This window comes from Anabrus simplex, chromosome X, assembly GCF_040414725.1.
Source record: "Anabrus simplex isolate iqAnaSimp1 chromosome X, ASM4041472v1, whole genome shotgun sequence".
Lineage (NCBI taxonomy): Eukaryota > Metazoa > Arthropoda > Insecta > Orthoptera > Tettigoniidae > Anabrus > Anabrus simplex.
The window spans coordinates 188,494,756-188,517,057 of record NC_090279.1 but is presented as its reverse complement, the minus strand read 5'-3'; the positions used below and the strand labels follow the sequence as shown (position 1 = coordinate 188,517,057).

Below are 22,302 nucleotides of genomic sequence, written 5' to 3'. Positions count from 1 at the left end.
AAGTAAAGATGTTCAAATATCTCGGAGAAATAATTCAAGAAAATGGTTTAGAAGAAAGGTTACACAAGATGGAAAGAGCGTATGACATCACTAAAAATTTTACAACAAGAAATGTTTAATTAAAAATCTTTAGACAAGGTACTACAATACAGACTCTTTACGCAAGTGAATGTCTAGTTTTGGACAATAGTTTAGATAAACTGGAAGTACAAAAAGAAGAATCATGATAAAAATCGTAGGTACAATGAAAACAACAGAACAATGGGAAGAACATACCAGAACATAGAAAATATAACAGAAACAATAACAAAAATATTGCTATTTTTTGGACATATCTATAGAATGGATAAATTGACAAAACGGCTACTCAAGTACATTTGGGAGCAGAAGACAAAAACGAACGAAACTGTAGAAATAATTAAAAGGAAACCCGGTCCAAAGTGGTCTGAGGAGAGAAGAATAAACCACAGTGCAATGATGAAGGAATACTGGAAAGAACGGAATAAGAAACAAGAAAATATGAATTGAAATTGACATGTCCCTAGCAGGCTTATCGTAAAGAAGAAGGGACATGTTGAGGTGATGACGGTCTTCAAATCAAGAGGTAAGAAGGGATGTTTTTTTTCAAACCGGGATCTGTAGATGTTTCCTGACCTTGACGGATGATGTAACCCCCACTATGAACAGCGCGTCTGCACATGTCCAGTACGATGTGGAGCACCTAGCAAAGCGTTCTTTCGTTTAATAAATTCAAATCCAACGCGCGAGTTCAACGTAAATATCAGTGTTGCGATGTGCTGAACCATAAAGCCATTCACCGATCGTACTATCAATGTGTAACAAAAGGACAATCACCAGGCCGGACAGGAAGAGTTTTGTCTGTACACTGCTTAGAATTTAAAAAGGATAGTATTTCTGTATCATTCGCGCCCACAGTAACAAGGAAATGGACTTTTTACTTTTCCATAATGTCTGTCTGTCTGTCTGTACACGCATCACGAGAAAACGGATGAAGAGAACTTAACGAAAATCGGTATACAAAATCGGGTAATAAGTCGCTACAATCTGGTCCATAAATAATTTTACTCACGCTGAATGAAATGGTAGTTTAGGGGAAGGCCTAAAAGTTTAATTATCAAATATTCGTTATTAACGGTCGTATCTTAACGAAAATTGGTAGGGGAAGTCGAGGAATAGGTCGCTACACTCTAGGCCATAAATACTTGTATTCACGCTCAGAAAAGGGATAGCTAGGGGAAGACCTACAATGGAATTCTCAAATATTTATGTTATTAGTGGTTCCTATCTTAATGAAAACCGGTATGCAAAGTCGGGGAATAAGTCCCTATAATTCAGACCATAAATAATGTTATTAACGCTGAATGAAATGGTAGTTTAGGGGTAGGCCTAAAATTTAATTCCCAAATAATTATGTTATTCGTGGTTGTATCGATAATTACTACAGAACTTTACTATACCGGCTATGATCAGAGATATTAATGAATTTGGATTTTTGTTACTAAGTCCTTATCAGCGCCGCGTCGCGAGAAAGTGGGTGAACAGGATTTTAACGAAAATCGGTATATAAAGTCGGAGAATAAGGAGCTACAGTATACGCTATAAATAATTTTATAAGACGCCCTAATATTACAGAGTCGAAAGAAAACTAAATGTGAAGGCCTACAATATAGAAAGCTCATAAAATTGATCAACAATAACATAACATTGACCATTGTTTGTTGTGATGTGCTTTGTCTTCTGTTGCCACTCATCTCCGATAGATAGGGTTACTGCTGCGTACCGAGTATTTTTTTTATTTGCCTTACGTCGCACCGACACAGTTAGGTTTATGGCGACGATGGGATAGGAAAGGGCTATGAGTGTGAAGGAAGCGGCCTTGGCCTCTGTTTCATAAATTTTCTGATACTACTGGTACGTAACACACTGGTTCATCATAGCATTCGAGCTATTCAGTCCCTACTCTGAGGCACTGATTGGAATGAGAAGTGTGCATATTTAACGGAATAATGGCAGAGAAGTGTTCACGGCTGTCTGCGGCCTGGTCATTCCAGCTCTGGAACTTTGGACTGTTAGATCGGCATCGTAGTACTGTTCGTTAAAAGTGAGAAAATGTGCAGTTTTTCATTTGATCGAGTGTTTCATGTGATAACATTGCTTTTAATCGCTACTTTCCTACCGACGTTTTTGTAATGACCTATGTTGACTTCAGTTAGGAAAACCACAAAGTCAGTTTTTCTGAGAATCCCGTAGCAAAGCACGGGCACATCAGCTAGTTCGTTATAAATAGGTCAGATACTTCGTCTTGATCTGCCTGTTGTTGCCCTTTTCAATGGTTTTATGAACATTTAATGAGAAGTGGGTTACGGTTTGCCACAGTACGTAATCAGAACTTATCCATTCATGCTGTCTGTTTGGTAAAAATCTATCCATATATTCGATTTTTTATCCTGCACTTCTTAATGTAAACCTTGGTATTGTGTCCTACTAGGCTACGGTATTTTAAAGGTTCTCTTGTGAACTCCCGGAAAGGAACTGGCCACCCTACTGTACGTAAACTCCGGCTCAGGCACACCTCTGCGGAGGTTCAGACCTGCCTTCGGGCAGAATACACTCTTACCCTTACCTTACCTTACCTTGTGAACTCCCAAGTTAGTCTCGAAGGAGCGGTTTTTGCGAGGCAGATAACTTCATTAAGATACGTGGCCTTCACTATTTATAGTGTAGTTACGTTATTCTTCTGTAGGTGTTCCCAGATAATAATATCTAAGGCGTATGTAATGATGGGGTCTGTACGTAGAAATTTTTCTCTCAGCAGCATGTAAGTTATTACGGACGCTCTGCCATCTGTTGAATGTATTTGGAAGTTGGGGAAGGTTAGAGAATCAAAGAGTAACTAGCAGGGAATAGTATTCTTTCGTGATCAGAGGAAGTGTATTATCTCTGGCTTGGCAGGTAGTAATCAAACATGGCTGCATGCAATGACATTACTAAGGATGAAAATCACATATACCAGAATAATAATGAAAGTTAGTCCCTTAGCAACTTGCTACGTACAGATGTATTGCGGGTTAGGGTAAGCCTTCGCCTGCAATTATTGGAGTGATCATTGAATGACTTGATTTTATAATTGGTACTCAAAGTTGGCTGAACTTAGAGACCTATCAATGTCTCATGCTTCACTAGCAGGTAATTCCGGAGAGAACAACACAAAAGTGAAGCAAATCGGTCCAGTAGAACGGATGGACGGATTTGCCAAAGCTGTTTTAGTAAACTCGTTAATATATATGGATAAGTAAAAAAAAAACTCCCGTCTTGCTAAAATGGACTCAATGTTTATTCCACTTGAAGCAGCATTTCGACATAAATGTTTTATGGGTGGTGGTCATCCAAAAACTTATGTAACGTGACGCGACAAAATGTGTGACGGAAGTGTAACCATAGCAACAGTGCAGGCTGTGATGTAAGATATGGATGAATGGTCAGACAATGTTCCCTAGCAACCGTGCCGGCAGTGATGTAAGATATGGATGAATGGTCAGACAATGTTACCTAGCAACCGTGCCGGCAGTGATGTAAGATATGGATGAATGGTCAGACAATGTTACCTAGCAACCGTGCCGGCAGTGATGTAAGATATGGATGAATGGTCAGACAATGTTACCTAGCAACCGTGCAGGATGTGATGTAAGGTATGGATGAATGGTCAGACAATGTTACCTAGCAACCGTGCCGGCAGTGGTGTAAGATATGGATGAATGGTCAGACAATGTTACCTAGCAACCGTGCAGGATGTGATGTAAGGTATGGATGAATGGTCAGACAATGTTACCTAGCATCCGTGCAGGATGTGATGTAAAGTATGGATGGATGGTCAGATAATGTTACCTAGCAACCGTGCCGGCAGTGGTGTAAGATATGGATGAATGGTCAGACAATGTTACCTAGCAACCGTGCAGGATGTGATGTAAGGTATGGATGAATGGTCAGACAATGTTACCTAGCATCCGTGCAGGATGTGATGTAAAGTATGGATGGATGGTCAGATAATGTTACCTAGCAACCGTGCCGGCAGTGATGTAAGGTATGGATGGATGGCCAGGCAATTTACCTAGCATCCGTGCCGGCAGTGATGTAAGATATGGATGAATGGTCAGACAATGTTACCTAGCAACCGTGCAGGATGTGATGTAAGGTATGGATGGATGGTCAGACAATGTTACCTAGCAACCGTGCCGGCAGTGATGTAAGGTATGGGTGGATGGCCAGGTAATTTACCTAGCAACCGTACAGGCTGTCTTATGGCCGGTTGCCAAATGAAATTAGCAGCCGCTAATGCATAGCCATGGAGATATTTATTATCATCTGATTTTCGTGAAGGGAAAGTGGTTTCTGTTTTTAAAAAATATATTATTAAAAATATATATTTTTTGATGACCCTGTGTAAATATATTTGCTCGTTAAATTTATTTTCTTTGTCAAAAATATCTGTTTTTCCAGTGATGTCCTCCTCTTTACTTCCACCAAGCATCTACTGTCCCCTGTGACCATGTTGCCAACACAATAGAACTGTTCCAGCAGACGAATACTGGCATCAGTTTTTATATTGGTCTTCATTTCTTTAATATTCTTTCGTGCTATTAAAGCTTTGCTTTTCCTTTTGATGCCTTTCAATTTCCACTTTGTTAAGAGTGTCTGATAACACTTGCTACATTCTGTTCATTTTTTTTTTTTTCAGAGTCAGCAATTATTACGTCATCAGCAAATATGATACAGTGAACCATGTCACCACTGACTGTTAATCCCTTTGTTTTCTGCCTCATGATTTCAATAACTTCATCAATGAACATACTAAATAAATACGGAGAGAGGGGCATCTTTGTTTGTAACTCCTTTTCAGATTTTTACCTCTTCCTCTACCTCATTGATCTTTGCTTTTGTGCTTTGGTTCTGGTACCGCTGATTAATCAGTCTTCCCTTCTTCCTGTCCAGTCTAATGTTCTTTATTACTATGTAGAACATTTTTTGTCATACACTCTCTCATGAACTTTACTCTGGAACAGAAATAATAAATCGTAAATTTGTGCTAATCTTCCTTTGTTTTTTTATAAAGGAGAGACACAAAAAGTGTAGCCAGCTTGTCTAATGATCTATGGGGTTCAGCTTGTAATTATGTGGTAAACACCTGTCAATCGCCAGGCTCCGGAATGGACAGAGAATCGCACGTCCAGGACATATCAAGCTGAACGGCTCGACAAACACGCGACAGCCACTGATAATAATCCGACTGTCTGTCCTCAACTTCATCACCTCGACTGATCGATAAATGAACAGTACACATCCTTTGTTCTAATAGTTCCAGGAATGGTACACTAAACAAATAAAACATTCCAGTATTCGAGCCATAGTGCTTGTTCCATTCAAAGAAGCGTCTTCTGCAATCGATACACTGCTGCCTACATCTCGGAAGGCTTTGGAAGTAGCCCGAGGAAGTTACTTCGCGTACGCTGTCACACACAGCCTTCTAGAAATATAAAATATTCAAATATTCGAGTCATGGCCCTCGTTCCATTCAAAGGAGTCTCGTCGGCAATCGATACACTGCTGCCTACATTTTGGAAGGCTTTGGAAGCAGTGTAAGAAAGCCGCTTCTTAAATGTCACTACTGCTGAAGGTGAAGAATTAACTACAACTACAATCTCTACAAAAATCAGTCTGCAGTCATAAGAATCGAGGCCTCTGAAAAGGAAGGAGCAAGGCAAGGCTGCAGTTTGTCTCCCCTTCATTTCAATGTTTATATGGAAGTATTTGGAAAGGGAATCACAATCCAAGGAGAGGAAATCAAAACCCTGAGATTTGCCAATGGTGGTTTTTTATCTGGGTCTGAAGACGATCTGGAGAAATTGCTGAATGGAATGGACAGAGTCTTGGAGAAGAAGTACAAGATGAGAATAAATAAGTGTATTCTCCTGTGATGGTTTAATTTAAAACTTATAAGTATGTATTATGAACATTTTTGTCATTGAGAATACAAGGAAAAAGTAATAGTAGTCTAATATGCGCACAACGATCCTTCATTCATTTTTGCTGAACTATGACAAAATATTTTATGTAGTGTAATGATGCAAGAGCTGTACGTTATAATATGTTACAAAAGTTAACTTGCGCTAAATATTTCGCGAAAGATCTTTGACAAATTTATTTGACAGTAAAATAACAGTTTAAGCCAGGGCCTCTCAGGGTGCATGCACTGTGCACGATGCAAAAGACGACTTCGCTTGGTTGACCAGAGTGCAGACTCCCACTCCTCATTTGGAGCAATAGCGCTCTCTCTCTCTCTCTCTCTCTCTCTCTCTCTCTCTCTCTCTCTTTCCCCACGCCTGTCTCCCTCTTCCTCACTTGCTCCGTAGCGCTCCAAATCCGAGCCGAGTTGAGCCGAGCTTAGCCGAGTAGCCCAGAGACGAAGCGTTGGTCCGAGCCGAGCCGAGTGGGACCGATGCACTGTGCACAGGAAATCTGCACCGCTGTTTGCACGCGTGAGATTGTAGGCGTTTGAGATGCCCTGGTCTAAGCCAAGTACAGCAGTGTGCAGGCTGTTCCATCCAGCTCGCGGTCACTGCTCTCAGATAAATGTAAAAAAAATCACGTTGCACATTGAGAACGTATGAATTACGTATCACGAAGTGAATGTCGAGGATCATGTACTATCTACTCATGACCATTAACCTATCACATAAGCCAGTGAACATACAGTTTTAAAGAGTTAAAAGTCATCAATCTGGGAAAGTCCGCTAAATGTAAAAGCCCGTAGCACACTCGTAACTGTGGATGATGATGATGATGATTAAGATTGTTGTTTAGAGGGACCTAACATCTAGGTGATCGCCCCTAATGGTACAAAATAAGACGAAATGTAATGACATTTTAAAAGTTCAAAATCATTTACTGACCAGAATAAAAAATCGTGATGATGAAGAATGAACGAATGGATATGAATTTAAAACAGTCAGTGGATCCAACCCGCAATGCCTCACTTTCCCAGAAACTATCATAAATAATAGTGTTACTGACCAAGGGACTGCGTCTAAAGCACAGTCCTGAATCGAGGATGCTTGTCGTTAAAGGGGGTCCAAAATCCAGGTCAACGGCCCCTCATAATGGTACTTATCTGCAGTAAGGTAGAACCATGGTATTTGTTATGTTGCGGTACTCATCAAAAGTAGCGTAGACTCACATTATGGTATTACTCACAAGTATTGTATGTCGTACAGGTAACGCAGGCCTATCATGTTTCTCACGTAATGGCGCTACTCATAGGCAACGCCCAGACCCGCGGTGTTTCTCACGTAATGGCGCTACTCATAGGCAACGCCCAGACCCGCGGCGTTTCTCACGTAATGGCGCTACTCATAGGCAACGCCCAGACCCGCGGCGTTTCTCACAATGGCGCTACTCATAGGCAACGCCCAGACCCGCGGTGTTTCTCACAATGGCGCTACTCATAGGCAACGCCCAGACCCGCGGCGTTTCTCACAATGGCGCTACTCATAGGCAACGCCCAGACCCGCGGCGTTTCTCACAATGGCGCTAAACACGGGTACTGTAAAACCCACACTGATCTGTTGCTACCAATTACAAACCTATTGTGTACCTAACATAGTGGTACTACTCGCAAGTAAAGGCGACCCATGGTGATGGTACTAATCACAAGTATTTTCCACGGTTCTAATATAATGATCCCTCGATCGCCCCTTTTCGTCTCCTCTTACGACATGCAGGGGATACCGTGGGTGTATTCTTCCACAGGGAGTACTCGTACTTCTCATGAATATAATGGATGTGAGGACACTGGAAACTTTCGGTATGATTTCGAAACTCTGTAAATCATTGGTTTTCGGGGTTTCTGTTGAATACAACTCCTGGAGACCTCTGCTCTTCAAGAAGTCTATCCATGGGAAGTGCCTCGGGATATGAAAATAAATTTTCAGGTGTCACAGTACAACTATTTCGAGTATTCTATAGTTAATACTACTCAGTACGTTTAGGGTCTTATAAGGTAAGACCCCAGGCTCCTTAACAGTACTCCCAGTGCCATTGTGATGCCAGAAAAAAAAAACGAGCGTGTAAACAGAATCTTCCGATTAATATACAGAAAATGGAGGATTTGAAAAAAAATTGGAAGGATACATACCGAATGAAGGGGATATTCAAAAATTCTGGAAAACCGTGTATGACTGACAGATCACTGACGAAGAGACTGGTTAAAAAGGGTTCTTCATTTCAAAATCATTTCTATAGTGTGCACATTAATAAAAACTTAATTCTCTTAAGTTTCTAGTGATGTTTTTACTAACTGATATGGAAATTATTTTCTAGATGTGTACTGTAATTCAACATATTATTGTAAAAATATGTGTCGTGTTATGATAAAAAATTCTTCATTCGTATTTGAAATCGCGTAAGTCATGAACAATTAAACAAGTCTTGCAACAATTGTAATATTTATACAAGGAAATTGCATATCTCCATGGCATGGTGAATCAAGATTTAAATTTTAGGAGCAATAAAAGCGTTTATGTAATTAATTATTCAGATTTTCTTATTTTCCCACAAATTTACAATTCTTGACTTACGGGGTTTTAAAATTAACCGATTCAATTAGAGTATGGGTCCAGTGTATAGGACGCTCACCAGGATTATTTGATTCGAGAAATGAAAAAAAAATAGCAGCACGATTTGTTCTTGGCGATTTCCGACAAAAGAGTAGCATTACGAAAGTGTTGCAAAGTGGTATGTTGTGTGTTTCGAGCTTTTGGTGGAGAGATGGCGTGGAATGATATTAGTAAAGTCACAATATGATGATAAAGTTGGAATTCGAGAGGGCAAACTGGGGCAAATATTCTTTTATAGGAAGAGGAGTTAAGGATTGGAATAATTTCCAAATTCTTTGCAATTATTTAAGAAAAGACCAGGTAAACTACGAATAGGGAATGTGCCACCTGCGCGACCGCCCTAAATGCAGAACAATGACGATTGATGAATGCAGTGTTACAAAGAAAAGTCTATCAACATCAAGTGTTCGCTGCGTGTTCACAGCAGCAGCCCGCGTCACGTCGCACATCATGCGTGTGTGATCAATGAGTACGTGAGGGCGTGGCACATGTAATTCAGTGGCACGGAGTTGGAGAGATCTAGCAGCTTACATGACATAACACAGGATGTAAAACAACTGTTTTCCAAGTAAATAGATTGGATTTCTCATACGATCGATTATACTGCGATTGGAGATACAATATTGATGATGATGATGATGATTGATGTTTAAAGGGCCTAAGAGCTAGGTCATCGGCCCCTAATGCTACGAGGTGTAAAGAAATGACACAAAAATTAAAACTTAAAAATATGTATCCACTGACTAGAATCTAAAAAGCATGATGATGAAAAAATGATAGTGAAACAAAAGTAATCAGTGGATCCAGTTCACAATACCTGAATTACTGGGATGATACTTATTGTCTAAAGGGATTCAAATTCCAAGTCATCGGTTCCTCATATTGGTACTAATAACTGGTAAAGCAGAACCATAGTGTTCCTGCTATAGTGGTATTAATCACAGGTAATGTAGACTCATAGTATGTCACACATTATGGTACCACTCACAGGTAACACAAACCTATGGTGTTTCGCACATAAGGCCACTACTGATGATGATGATGATGATGATGCTTGTTGTTTAAAGGGGCCTAACATCGAGGTCATCGGCCCCTAATAGTACGAAATGAAATAACAAAAAGTTCAAATTCATCCACTGACCAAAATCAAATAAGAAATGTCATGAAGGATGAATGGATGGACATAAACCAACAACAACAAAAAAACAGTGGATCAGACTCAAAAAGAAGGTAGTTAATTAGAGTATTACTGACCAAGGGACCACTTATAAAGCACAATGATGCTTGATGTCTGAACGGGTGCAAAATCCAGGACTAAGGCCCCACAGAATGGTACATGTCGCGAGTAAAGTAGAACCATGGTATTTGTCATGTTGGGGTACTAATCAAAAGTAGCGAAGACTCACGGTGTTCCACACAAGATGGTACTACTCACAAGTATTGCACTTCGTACAGGGAACGCAGACCTATGGTGTTTCTCACACAATGGCGCCACTCATAGCCAACGCAAACCGGTAAGGTTCCTCACCTAGGTGTACTAGTCACGGGCGCCGGTATTCCAGTGGTGTTCCTCACATAGTGGGTACCAATCACAGGCAACGCTGACCCACGGTGCCGCTCATATAGCGGTACAACTCACAGGCTACGCCCAGATCCGCGGTGTTGCTAAAATTGGTACGACGCACGGGTACTGGAAACCACCAGGCCAGGCTTTTTACTGCAACTAATCACAAACCTATTTCGTACCTAATTTAGTGGTACTACTCGCAAGTACAGGCAACCCATGGTGTTCCCCGCGTGATGGTACGAATCAAAAGTAGTTTCATGGTTCTAATTCAATCACCCCTTGGTCGCCCCTTTTAGTCGCCTCTCACGACAGGCAAGGGATACCGCGGGTGTATTCTACATGTGCGTCCCCCACCCGCAAGGGGTAGTGTGTTTGGTCCGCGAGAGGTATTTTATTTCCCTCAAGTCCGCCGGCAAGCCGGTTAGGACCCCCCTATCCGCCACGTGGGAGTATCACCTCTCCCCCTGCTATGCCTGCGTAGCAGGTTCGTGGAAGGCCACTACTCTCAAGCAACGCAGACCCATGGTGTTCCTGACAAAGCGGTATTAATCACGGGCGCCAACCAAACTCGTGGTGTTTCTCACTTAGTGTCACTAATCACAGGCAACGTAGATCCATGGTGTTCCTCACAAAGTGGCACTATTCATAGGTAACGCGGACCCATTTTGAATACAGTGGAACCGACCTGTGGAATGCACACGATGACACTTACCACAACCAACGCCCAGACCCGCCGCCTGGCGTAATGGTACTGCTCCTATGTAACGTAGACCCGTGCTTTTTCTCGCAAGGTGGTCCTAGTCGCAAGTAATGCCGACCCATGGTGTTCCGCATGTAATGGTACTAATCACGAGTATTCTCTCATGGTTCTAATCCGTTGGTCCCCCTGTTAGTCGCCTCTTACAACAGGCAAGAGATACCGTGGGTGTATTCTTCGTCTGCGCCCTCCACCCACAGGGGGTAAAGAGACAATATTCATTCTAGAAAAGAATTCAACTACATAACATTTGAAATAGTTCTAGGAAACTATTGCTCAGCTCCTGAAATATCACTATACCATGTGAAATATGATACTACCTTTAATATAATCCAAAGAGATTCAAATTTATTACATCAATCAATCAAACAAACAATCTAGTCTTTTTTAAATGACATGAAAGAAGTTAGAAATATATAGTTTGTATATTATTCCAAACCCAAATTTTTCTTCCTATGAACTAGCATTTTTCTCAATTTTTCCTTTTGAATTCCAACTTCATCTTCATTTTGTGGTCTTTCCTACTTTTAAAAGCTCCGCTCAAGCTTGTTCGTCTACTAATTTCATTCGACGCCATCTCTCCAATAAAAGCTCGGAACATACCGCTTAGTCGAGCAGCTCGTCTCCTTACTCCCAAGTCTTCCCAACCCGAAGTTTGCAACATTTTTGTAACGCTACTCTTTTGTCGGAAATCAGCCAGAACAAATTGAGCTGCTTTTCTTTGTATTTTTTTTCTTTTTCAGTTCTCGAATCAAGTCATCCTGGCGAGGTTCCCATACACTGGAACCATACTCTAGTTGTCTTACCAGAGACTTGAACACCCTCTCTTTTACATCCTCACTACAATCCCGTTTATGTGATTACCCCAATTAAAAATCTTTCCTTAGTCTATGTATTTCATTTATTTATTTATCGGTATGGCCACCTGTGGGCCACGTTTACACAATCTTCCTTCTGATACCCTTCTCTTTGTACACTCGCCATAGATTCTTGAGTCTTTGACTTCTTGCTCGCTCTTCCACCGAGATGTTCCGAGGCTTCGCATGTTGTTCTTCAGACGCATCCCTCATTCCCGCAACCTTCATCCTAAATGGTGTCCTTTCTTTTATATCCTCCTCCTTGATACCTATTTCTGCCAAGTCATTGTGCACCTGTATAAACCATCCCGGTTGTTTTTTCCACTTTACCTGCAGTAGACAGTGCTGGATTAAGGTGTTTGGGGGCCCTGGGCTATTTAAAAATGTGGGGCCCCTTCTTCGTAACATCACGTAAGACTAGCATACTGAAGTCGTTATAGAACTACTTGTACTTAAATTGATGAATAAGGAAGTATTGAAATATACTACATTCTGTATTTTTATGTTAATATTTCATAATGCCAAAACATATTTTACATTTGTCTCATCATCACTATCAAATCGACATACAAAACAAAACTTACGTTTTTTGGCACCACTAGGATATTTTCTATCCATTTTACAAAAACATTACAGTTGTAAGTTACGATTGGTTCAATAAGCAAAGTTGAACTGGAAGTTCTCTTCCTGTTGCAAAGATATAGTATAGCATGCGCATTCCACCGTGCTTCCTCTATCCCTTCCCACTCACTTCCTAGACCTCTTCACTCCCTTCCCCCTTTGCCCGTACTCGCAAGCTGCCAGATTTAAATTTTCGTCAACAATAACCTTTACAATAATTGCAGTGCGTAAGTAGCGAGGATTCGTGTCCCCGGACGGTAACTGATTCTAGCAGTGATGAAATACTAACGCGGACAGCTGATAAGAAGGAAGGAAGAGTGCGTGTTCGATATTTTGCGAGCGTAAATATTCATATACATGCACGAAGGGGGAGCAGCAGGCCTTTTTATACAATTTCAGGTTGGGCCAAGGGCCGGGGCTCCTTGGCACGCGGGGCCCGGGGCTGCAGCCCCTTTAGCCCCCCCCCCCCTCTTAATCCGGCCCAGGCAGTAGAAGTATCCTATTGGCCTGTCGCTCAGGGTTCATTCTTTTGATATGCCCATAAAACGTCAGTCTCCTTTTCCTCATCACAGTCGTGATTCTTTCTACTGCCTTGCAGAGCTCCAAATTCGATCGCAACCGGAATGTGTTTGGGTCACTCGTCGACTTTCCTGGGCCTAAGAGTTTTCGTAAGAATCTCCTTTCTCTTTTTTCAAGGATTGGGTCAGCCATCCTCGTCAAGATTTCTGCTCCATAAAGGCACTCCGTTCTAAACACTGTGCAGTAATGTTTTAACTTGGCTTGAATTGAGAGGGACTTGGACTTATAGGTCTATAGTAATTATATATAATATTTTATACTTATATTTTTATAATTTTTAATGTTTATTTCTTTACGTCCCACTAACTAGTGTTTCGGTTTTCGGAGACGCCGAGGTGCCAGAATTTAGTCCCACAGAAGTTCTTTTACGTGCCAGTAAATCTACCTACACGAGGCTGACGTATTTGGGCACATTTAAATACCACCGGACTGAGCCAGAAGGAAATTTCACCCCATCAACGCAGTAATTAAAACTGAGAGGACTTTTCCTATTTGTGAAACTCACAGCCTCATTTTTAACCCCGTTTACCTTCGTACTATTGCCTGCTGTCCATCTCACAACATTATTGAGGTCATTTTGCAGTTGCTCATAATCTAGTAACTCATTTATTGCATCATCCGCAAAAAAAAAAAAAAAAGTATCTCTGATTCCACTTTTTTTACTTATATCATTTATACAAGTATGTACAGGGTGGGCAAAATGAAATTATCCCGGAAAATATTTTTAAGGCCGACGGTGAACTGACCTTTCTTAATGAACGGGAGAACTGCCCAACACAGGAAATGCTGGGAACCATGATTTCGATGCACCAAACGGTTGCTGTCACATGTCTTCGCGAGCGCATCTCCCGAGTACGTCGCTGTGTTCATTGTCGAGTGTTATGCAAAGAACGATTGGTGGAAAACCTGCGCGGAACTGTTTGCGCAAGTGTTAAAGACTGGAAGTGTTTTGACAAAACCTCCAGCAAAGTTTTGGTGGCAAAATGACCTGAAACGGGCTCTGTAGCGAATAAGAACCGTAACTATCCGAAGAGAGTTCGGACACCAGAAAACATTGCTCGAGTGAAGGAAAGTCTGGAACGAAGTCCGACAAAATCTCAACGCCGCTTATCTGTGCAAGTGGAAATTAGAGCCGAATTCATAGTCAGCACTTATAATATAAGTGGGACCCTTACGTAATAAGGGATCACTTATAATAAGTATTCACTTATGAGTTTACATTTCACAGACAGCACTTAAAGAGAACACTCATTGATACTGTAAGTATTCGCTGGAGATATGGCAATGCTGTATTTTATGTCGCTGCTTCCTGGATCGTGTAGTTCTGGCTACCGAATAGTGGGATGATCTATTGTGTTTTGTTTATCGAAGGACATCGCGAAATTTTTTAGGTTAAAAGATCGTCTACCGGTATATTGTATTTCGTTATCAGAATGGATAACGAAACAGCGAGGTGAGACGGCACCTGCAAGAACTTGTGTCGAAGTACATGCACATAATATAGAACAAGCAGACCGACGCAGTTTCTCATCAGAATATGAATGACGTAGTTAAAACTTCTTGTGGACAATGCAAACTACGAAAATGCCCAGAGTCTAATTTTATTCTTAATATAATATGTTTATAGTTACCCAGGTACTCGAACCTATGCAAATATTCATCCAAATGTAGAATATCTAGCCTTACAACGCGTTTAATGATTTGACAAATATATCCGTAGCCGTTACGTTGTAATAGGCCTAATTACTTCGGATGTGTCATACCATAATTTGAGAAACTTCTTATATAATCCGCCAAACGATTGGGTGACTAACCTTATACACTGACTGACAGAGGAAATGCAACACCAAGAAGGAGTGGTCAGAACTTTATGCCAATTGCAGGGTAGACTGACGTCACTGAGGTATGCTCATGATGTGAAATGCGCCGCTGTGCTGCGCACGTAGCGAACGATAAATGGGACACGGCGTTGGCGAATGGCCCACTTCGTACCGTGATTTCTCAGCCGACAGTCATTGTAGAACGTGTTGTCGTGTGCCACAGGACACGTGTATAGCTAAGAATGCCAGGCCGCCGTCAACGGAGGCATTTCCAGCAGACAGACGACTTTACGAGGGGTATGGTGATCGGGCTGAGAAGGGCAGGTTGGTCGCTTCGTCAAATCGCAGCCGATACCCATAGGGATGTGTCCACGGTGCAGCGCCTGTGGCGAAGATGGTTGGCGCAGGGACATGTGGCACGTGCGAGGGGTCCAGGCGCAGCCCGAGTGACGTCAGCACGCGAGGATCGGCGCATCCGCCGCCAAGCGGTGGCAGCCCCGCACGCCACGTCAACCGCCATTCTTCAGCATGTGCAAGACACCCTGGCTGTTCCAATATCGACCAGAACAATTTCCCGTCGATTGGTTGAAGGAGGCCTGCACTCCCGGCGTCCGCTCAGAAGACTACCATTGACTCCACAGCATAGACGTGCACGCCTGGCATGGTGCCGGGCTAGAGCGACTTGGATGAGGGAATGGCGGAACGTCGTGTTATCCGATGAGTCACGCTTCTGTTCTGTCAGTGATAGTCACCGCAGACGAGTGTGGCGTCGGCGTGGAGAAAGGTCAAATCCGGCAGTAACTGTGGAGCGCCCTACCGCTAGACGACGCGGCATCATGGTTTGGGGCGCTATTGCGTATGATTCCACGTCACCTCTAGTGCGTATTCAAGGCACGTTAAATGCCCACCGCTACGTGCAGCATGTGCTGCGGCCGGTGGCACTCCCGTACCTTCAGGGGCTGCCCAATGCTCTGTTTCAGCAGGATAATGCCCGCCCACACACTGCTCGCATCTCCCAACAGGCTCTACGAGGTGTACAGATGCTTCCGTGGCCAGCGTACTCTCAGAATCTCTCACCAATCGAACACGTGTGGGATCTCATTGGACGCCGTTTGCAAACTCTGCCCCAGCCTCGTACGGACGACCAACTGTGGCAAATGGTTGACAGAGAATGGAGAACCATCCCTCAGGACACCATCCGCACTCTTATTGACTCTGTACCTCGACGTGTTTCTGCGTGCATCGCCGCTCGCGGTGGTCCTACATCCTACTGGGTCGATGCCGTGCGCATTGTGTAACCTGCATATCGGTTTGAAATAAACATCAATTATTCTTCCGTGCCGACTCTGTTTTTTTTCCCAACTTTCATCCCTTTCGAACCACTCCTCCTTGGTGTTGCATTTGCTCTGTCAGTCAGTGTATTATTAGCACAAATTAACCTTAAAATAAATGGTGGTAGTGCAACACGTTCATTGTTCTAATACCTTAGTTGTTTACTATGCCATAGGCCTACAGTCTTGATAACTTATCAACTTGTAACACGTTTCTAATTAATTAAGCGAAATACCGGTAATGATGATGGTGATGATAATAACAATAATAATAATAATAATAATAACCTGGCATAAATCTCAAAACAATATCTTCATTAATGGTGAGATGGTGAGTTCTCTAGAGGTTATGTTCACTCTCTCAATCAAAGGAACAAGAATATTCGTAACTCTCACTTTACTCAAACGAAATCTTCATTAAATTGTTGGTCACATTACATTTCGACAGGATTTTCCATCTCTACTGTGTGCACGGAAAGCATTCTGTGAATGAAATACAACATATTGAGCAAAATCACTATCCTCCATCTTGCTGCAACATAAGTGAGTCACTTAAGTGTGTGTGGGAGGTCCACTTATAGCAATAAGTGAGTAATATGAAATGAAACCTGGCTTATAAGGGGCACTTAAGTATAAGTGTTGTCTATGAATTCAGCCCCTTTAAGAGATCGTCGTGTCGAAACAGGACCTGCATTTGTATCCTTAGAAATTTACTGTTGTGGTTGTGTTTAAATCGTCCAGACGAACATCGCGTGTTGAGTTCTGCCAGTGGTTTCTCAGTGATGTGGAGTCAGGACTTTTGGGATCCTCATTTTTTAATTTCTTCAGATGAGGCCATTTCCAGCATCTTCCGTGATGTTCATTAACAATCCCGCGTCAGTCCTATTGTAAATACTTTCCAGGTCAGTTACATTTTGCCCACCCGGTAAAAGAAAATATTTTCTTCTTGTACGTGTGAGGAATTTGTGGTGAAAGTTTGGGGGAACATTACTGTTACACTCTGTATATCTGAACATCATTAACACTGATACTGCATAGGCTTTTCGGCGTCCGGGGAGCCATCTGGTGACGAATGAACGTACCATTTCCAGTTCTGTTATAACGTTCTAAATAAAATAAAAAGTCGTTGTAAACAATCTTTCTCGTGGACAGTCGAGATTTTCTTCTAATGATGCAGAGCACAGTTCTCTGCGAAACGTAAAGAATTTCACCTTATTTTCTTGACACGGCATAATACCAAAAGCCTATACACTATCATGTCTATAAGTACGGGGCGTGAAAGCATCAATAGCATCATTAACCTCCTCAGTCCGTATATAGCATATGCTCTACATGTGGTTTTGTCTGCTTACAATAAAACAAAGTAATTTAAGAAAAAAGTAATAATTCTTAGGAAAGTCAACTCTGAGTCCTGATGTAGCATATATGCTATACGAATAAAACAACTTAGTGAAACAAACTAATTTTCTATGGTGAATTTTTAAAAATTATTTGAGCAAAATATAACGCATTGAACGCATCAACAGGCTCGGGACTGAAGAGGTTAAGACTCCTCACCAAAAAAAGAGAAGACAGTTACATCATTAACTGTTTATAAATATCCACTTTTTGAGGTTTGTAAATTATATTAAAATTGTAATTTAATTGTAATCCGGAGCCTCGCTGGAGGACGGCCTTCTCTATAGCAGAGGTGCTCAGCTGGGCGCCCGTTGAGGCTAGCCCAGTGCGGCCGGGCTGGCCTGGTGTAAATGTGGGCAGCTTACATAGCAAGCATACGTCACAGTGAAGCGAGAGAGCGGACACATTTTGCAGAGGGAAGGGAGGGAGTGTCGACCTTCGCTTGTGAATACGAAGCTCTCCTCCACTAATCAGCGAAATGATGATTGGGGTGCAGCATTTAAGATAAAGCGCTATAATAGCGAAAAAGAAAAACTGGCCTTTTCAAGATATTCCGGATTGATATAAACAATTCGTTTTATTTTCTTATATTTATTCATTCAAAGAAAACTGATACTTTATTTATTTGTTAGAATCTACAGCAGGGCCTCTCAGGGTGCATGCACCAGTGCATTGCGTTGTACACGGTGCAAAAGACGATTTCGCTTGGTTGACCAGAGTGCAGACCCCTACTCCTCGATTTGGAGCAATAGGACTGTCTCTCTCTTTCCCCACGCCTGTCTCCCTCTTCCTCACTTGCTCCGTAGCGCTCCAAATCCGATCCGAGTTGAGTTGAGCCGAGCTTAGCCGAGTCGCCTCGAGACGAAGCGCTGGTCCGAACTGAGCCGAGTGGGACCGATGCACTGTGCAAAGGACCTCTGCGCCTCAGTTTGCACGCGTGAGATTTTGGGCGTTTGAGAGGCCCTGATCTATAGCATACAAGCTACGATTTACAACTCCTTGGATGGACATGACATTTTCAAAAAAGTCTTACCTTGGCATACGACTCCCGCTGATCCAAACTGAAGAGTGAGAGTAGCAGGACTCCCGCCAGGTAGAGTGACAGTATAAGCACCAGTGCCCATAGCCGTCCACGGTAGAGCTGCATGCTGCCATGGTCAGCACTAACTCGACATCTGGAACGGGAAGACATCACAACCTCGGGTAGTCATAGCAATCTATCAACTTTATAGAAAGTTACAGAGGAGAAGAGTACAAGAAGAAAGAAATCAACGTAAATAAATAAATGAATACTGGATTAAAGCCACTATATTTATTTAATGAAACTGAGCTTTCAGCCAAATTGCATTGGCCTTCATCAGGGCATGGTAAGTTCTGCTTCCGACAGTGAGCAAAGAAATTCAAGGAAACGTGGAAGTAATGACCGTACTATCCACGGCCTACCCCACTAACTGGACTCAAGGATCGTCGTGCTGTCGATCGCCAAAGGGCGGTGAATTTATTTATTTACGTTAATACAATGAGCTGCGAAAACCTACGTCATTACTACGAAAGAAATCGCTTTTCCCTTTGCGAAAATCAAATTATCATCACTAAGGTTCGGATGTTAAGGTAAAGTCATATTCCTTTCCTGAACTCATTTTACCCTAAATGCGAAAATAACTGTGAATGATGGGTCCCTGACCCCGTTTAAAGCAATTTTTATGTTGCTTATAAATGCATATTTTGGCAATTTTTATTGATTTGGTCATATTTTGTTCATTTTAATTATATTAAGTCGTATTTGCCAACGGCCATACCATGTTGAATACACCCGTTCTCGTCCGGTCACCGCAGTTAAGCAACATTGGGCGTGGTCAGTACTTGGATGGATGACCGATTTGCCAACGCCCATATCATGTTGAATACACCGGTTCTCGTCCGATCACCGCAGTTAAGCAACATTGGGCGTGGTCAGTACTTGGATGGATGACCGCCTAGGAACACCACGTGCCGTTGGCTCACTTCCCTTTTGGCCGGCCCCCGTGGTGTAGCAGTAGCGTGCCTGCCTCTTACTCGGACGCCCCGGGTTCGATTGCCGGCCAGGTCAGGGATTTTTACCTGAACCGAGGGCTGGTTCGAGGTCCACTCAGCCTACGTGATTAGAATTAAGGAACTAACTGACGGTGAGATAGCGGCCCCGGTCTAGAAAGCCAAGAATAACGGCCAAGAGGATTCGTCGTGCTGACCACACGACACCTCGTAATCTGCAGGCCTTCGCGCTGAACAGCGGTCGCTTGGTAGGCCAAGGCCCTTCAAGGCTGTAGTGCCATGGGGTTTGATTTGGTTTGGTTTGGTTTTAAGATCATATTTAGTCATATTACGCTTTTTTTCTTTCACAAGAATAAAAATAAGACATTCTAGAAATATTTTCATGCTGAATTCGAATATCATTTCAGTTTTTCCCATCAGGCATATTCATTTGAATTTTTTATAATATGTCACTTTTTATATCTGTGCATTTATCTAAATCTTGTAATTTATTAACTTTTCAGAATATTACAACTGTGCTTAACACGAACTACTTCAGTAGCTTTCTCAGAACTAAATTAATCTTTCGCCTCGCAGTAAGGTGTTTACGAATCATTTTCGTATCTTCTATGCAACCAGTGATTCTGAGAACGATTTTATGAGTAGTTTTATTTCTAAATGTACTCATTAAAAATTAAGAGACATGGCCAATCGCACGGGAATGCGTTTCAGAGTTGTTTTGGCGGTTTCTTGGGGTTAAGTATTGTTGTAAACACCTGACAGTTTTTCTTTAACAATGTAAAAACTCCTGAACGTCCATTTGTAGAGTTTGCATGGAAGGCATAAATTCATTTTTTATTTTAATAATAGAATTAATGCACTCGTCCGCGGGTTCCGTTGAATACCCCCTTGAAATAGTTTCTAGCCAATCTTAGGTAAAGGAGAAATGTTGTCCGTTTGGATGGCATACATACTGGCTTTGTATACAGAGCACACAAGAGCACACCCAACAGTAAATGAGTCAGTTCGATTACAGGCATCAGTACACTTTAATTTAAGCGCACAGTTCTTCCGAAAGCGATGAAATATAATGTCTAAGTCCTTCTGGTGCCTATCGTGGTGTGAGCAACAGCACAGCAAAGAAAAATTAAACTCCTACACTGTCACAAATGTAAACACCATTACTCGGCTTGGTGAAGCGAATTCTGTCACCGCGTGACGTCAGGAGTGTGGCATGCTACTGCGCATCTAGTTGAAGACCCCTACAGTCTAGTCTGCTAACCATGGGATCAACTACTTCCCAGACGATATAGCATTGCGACCTATGGCTCTGAAACCTGGACTCTATTAAAGGCTGATAAGAAAAGAAAAATGGTTTTCCGTGGTTTCCCATTTTCAGACCAGGCAAATGTCGGGGCTGTACCTTAATGAAGGCCACGGCCGCTTCCTTCCAATTCCTAGGCCTTTCCTACCCCATCGTCGCCATAAGACCTATCTGTGTCAGTGCGACGTAAAGCAAATAGCAAAAAAAAAAATGCATTTGAAATGTGGTGATGGCGTCGAATGTTACGAATTCCCTGGACTCACAGGCTAACAAATGAAGTAGTTCTCAAGAGAGCTTGTGATAGTACATATATCACACCCCAGAATTATATGTAGAAGTTAGAGATATTATTGTCTGTATTCGATTTATTATTATTATTATTATTATTATTATTATTATTATTATTATTATTATTATCAGTATTTCATTTGTATATTTTGCCATTTATATTGGTAAGTTGGAAGATATCCACATATGTAGGTATGAGTAATTTGTTTTGCACGAGTGGGAAAACATTGCTTTAATAACTCTGGTAATTTGAATGAGTCATATGGCTACCCCAGTGTTTGTTGTGATGTACTTGTGTCGGGAAATTCATGAGTCATGTATGTATCCCAGCCTGATGAGATGAGCTTGTTTTTGTATTAGGAAAATTTGGTGACTCATGGAATATACCCCAGAGTTTGTTATTGTCTTGGGAGGAAGAAGTAGTTCAGGGCTTGGTCTTGACTAGAGATCACTCATGACTGGTGGGCAAGCACCAATCCAGACGTATCATCTGAGAGGAGGGGGATGTTGATGTCTATAAAGGTTGATCATACGGCGGCAACCAGGGACATTGTAAAGAACATTGTAAGGGTGATTGTAGAGGTGATTGTAAAGGAACGAGAAGGAAGATAACTAGAACTACAACTGACGAACTGTACGAGAAGGAAGTAGTGCTGATACACGGTACTGGAGTGACACGGCTGCAATGGACCGGACTTCAAACGTTCGTGGAGCGTAGTCTTGTTATGTTCGTGGAAAGTGGCTGATTGTGGAGAGTGCTTGCGCATTAAGTAGTGTAGCACTTGTGGCGGCCTAGCATTATATGTTGGTGAAAGCTATCTCAGACTTCCCATAAATTTATGTTGAGGATCGACAGACGTGTGTATATATCTTTACAACAAGTGTTAAAATATGTGAACACAGTAGTACAAGGTACAGTGTCTGTGTGATGTGATAACTGCCGATTATGAGATTCGGTAAGTCGAATTGATATAGAGACAGTGAAGGGTATTTATCTTCATACATGTACATTGTTCATCGGACTATCTACAAATGGTAGCTTAGTTCTCGCTTTCGTTTT

The 22,302-nt window shown here is 42.0% G+C and overlaps 1 long non-coding RNA gene and 1 other non-coding gene across 2 annotated transcripts in view; one reads left to right on the top strand and one right to left on the bottom strand.

The window, feature by feature from the left end:
• Positions 1-22,302, bottom strand: part of LOC136886134 (uncharacterized) — a 132,082-nt gene that overhangs the window by 9,431 nt on the left and 100,349 nt on the right. Inside the window, exon 2 of the long non-coding RNA XR_010861704.2 lies at positions 18,654-18,795. This is a non-coding gene — a long non-coding RNA (uncharacterized lncRNA). The remainder of the gene's footprint in view (positions 1-18,653; positions 18,796-22,302) is intronic.
• Positions 19,503-19,621, top strand: LOC136886889 (5S ribosomal RNA). Its single transcript, XR_010861860.2, has one exon. It is a non-coding gene; the product is annotated as a 5S ribosomal RNA (ribosomal RNA).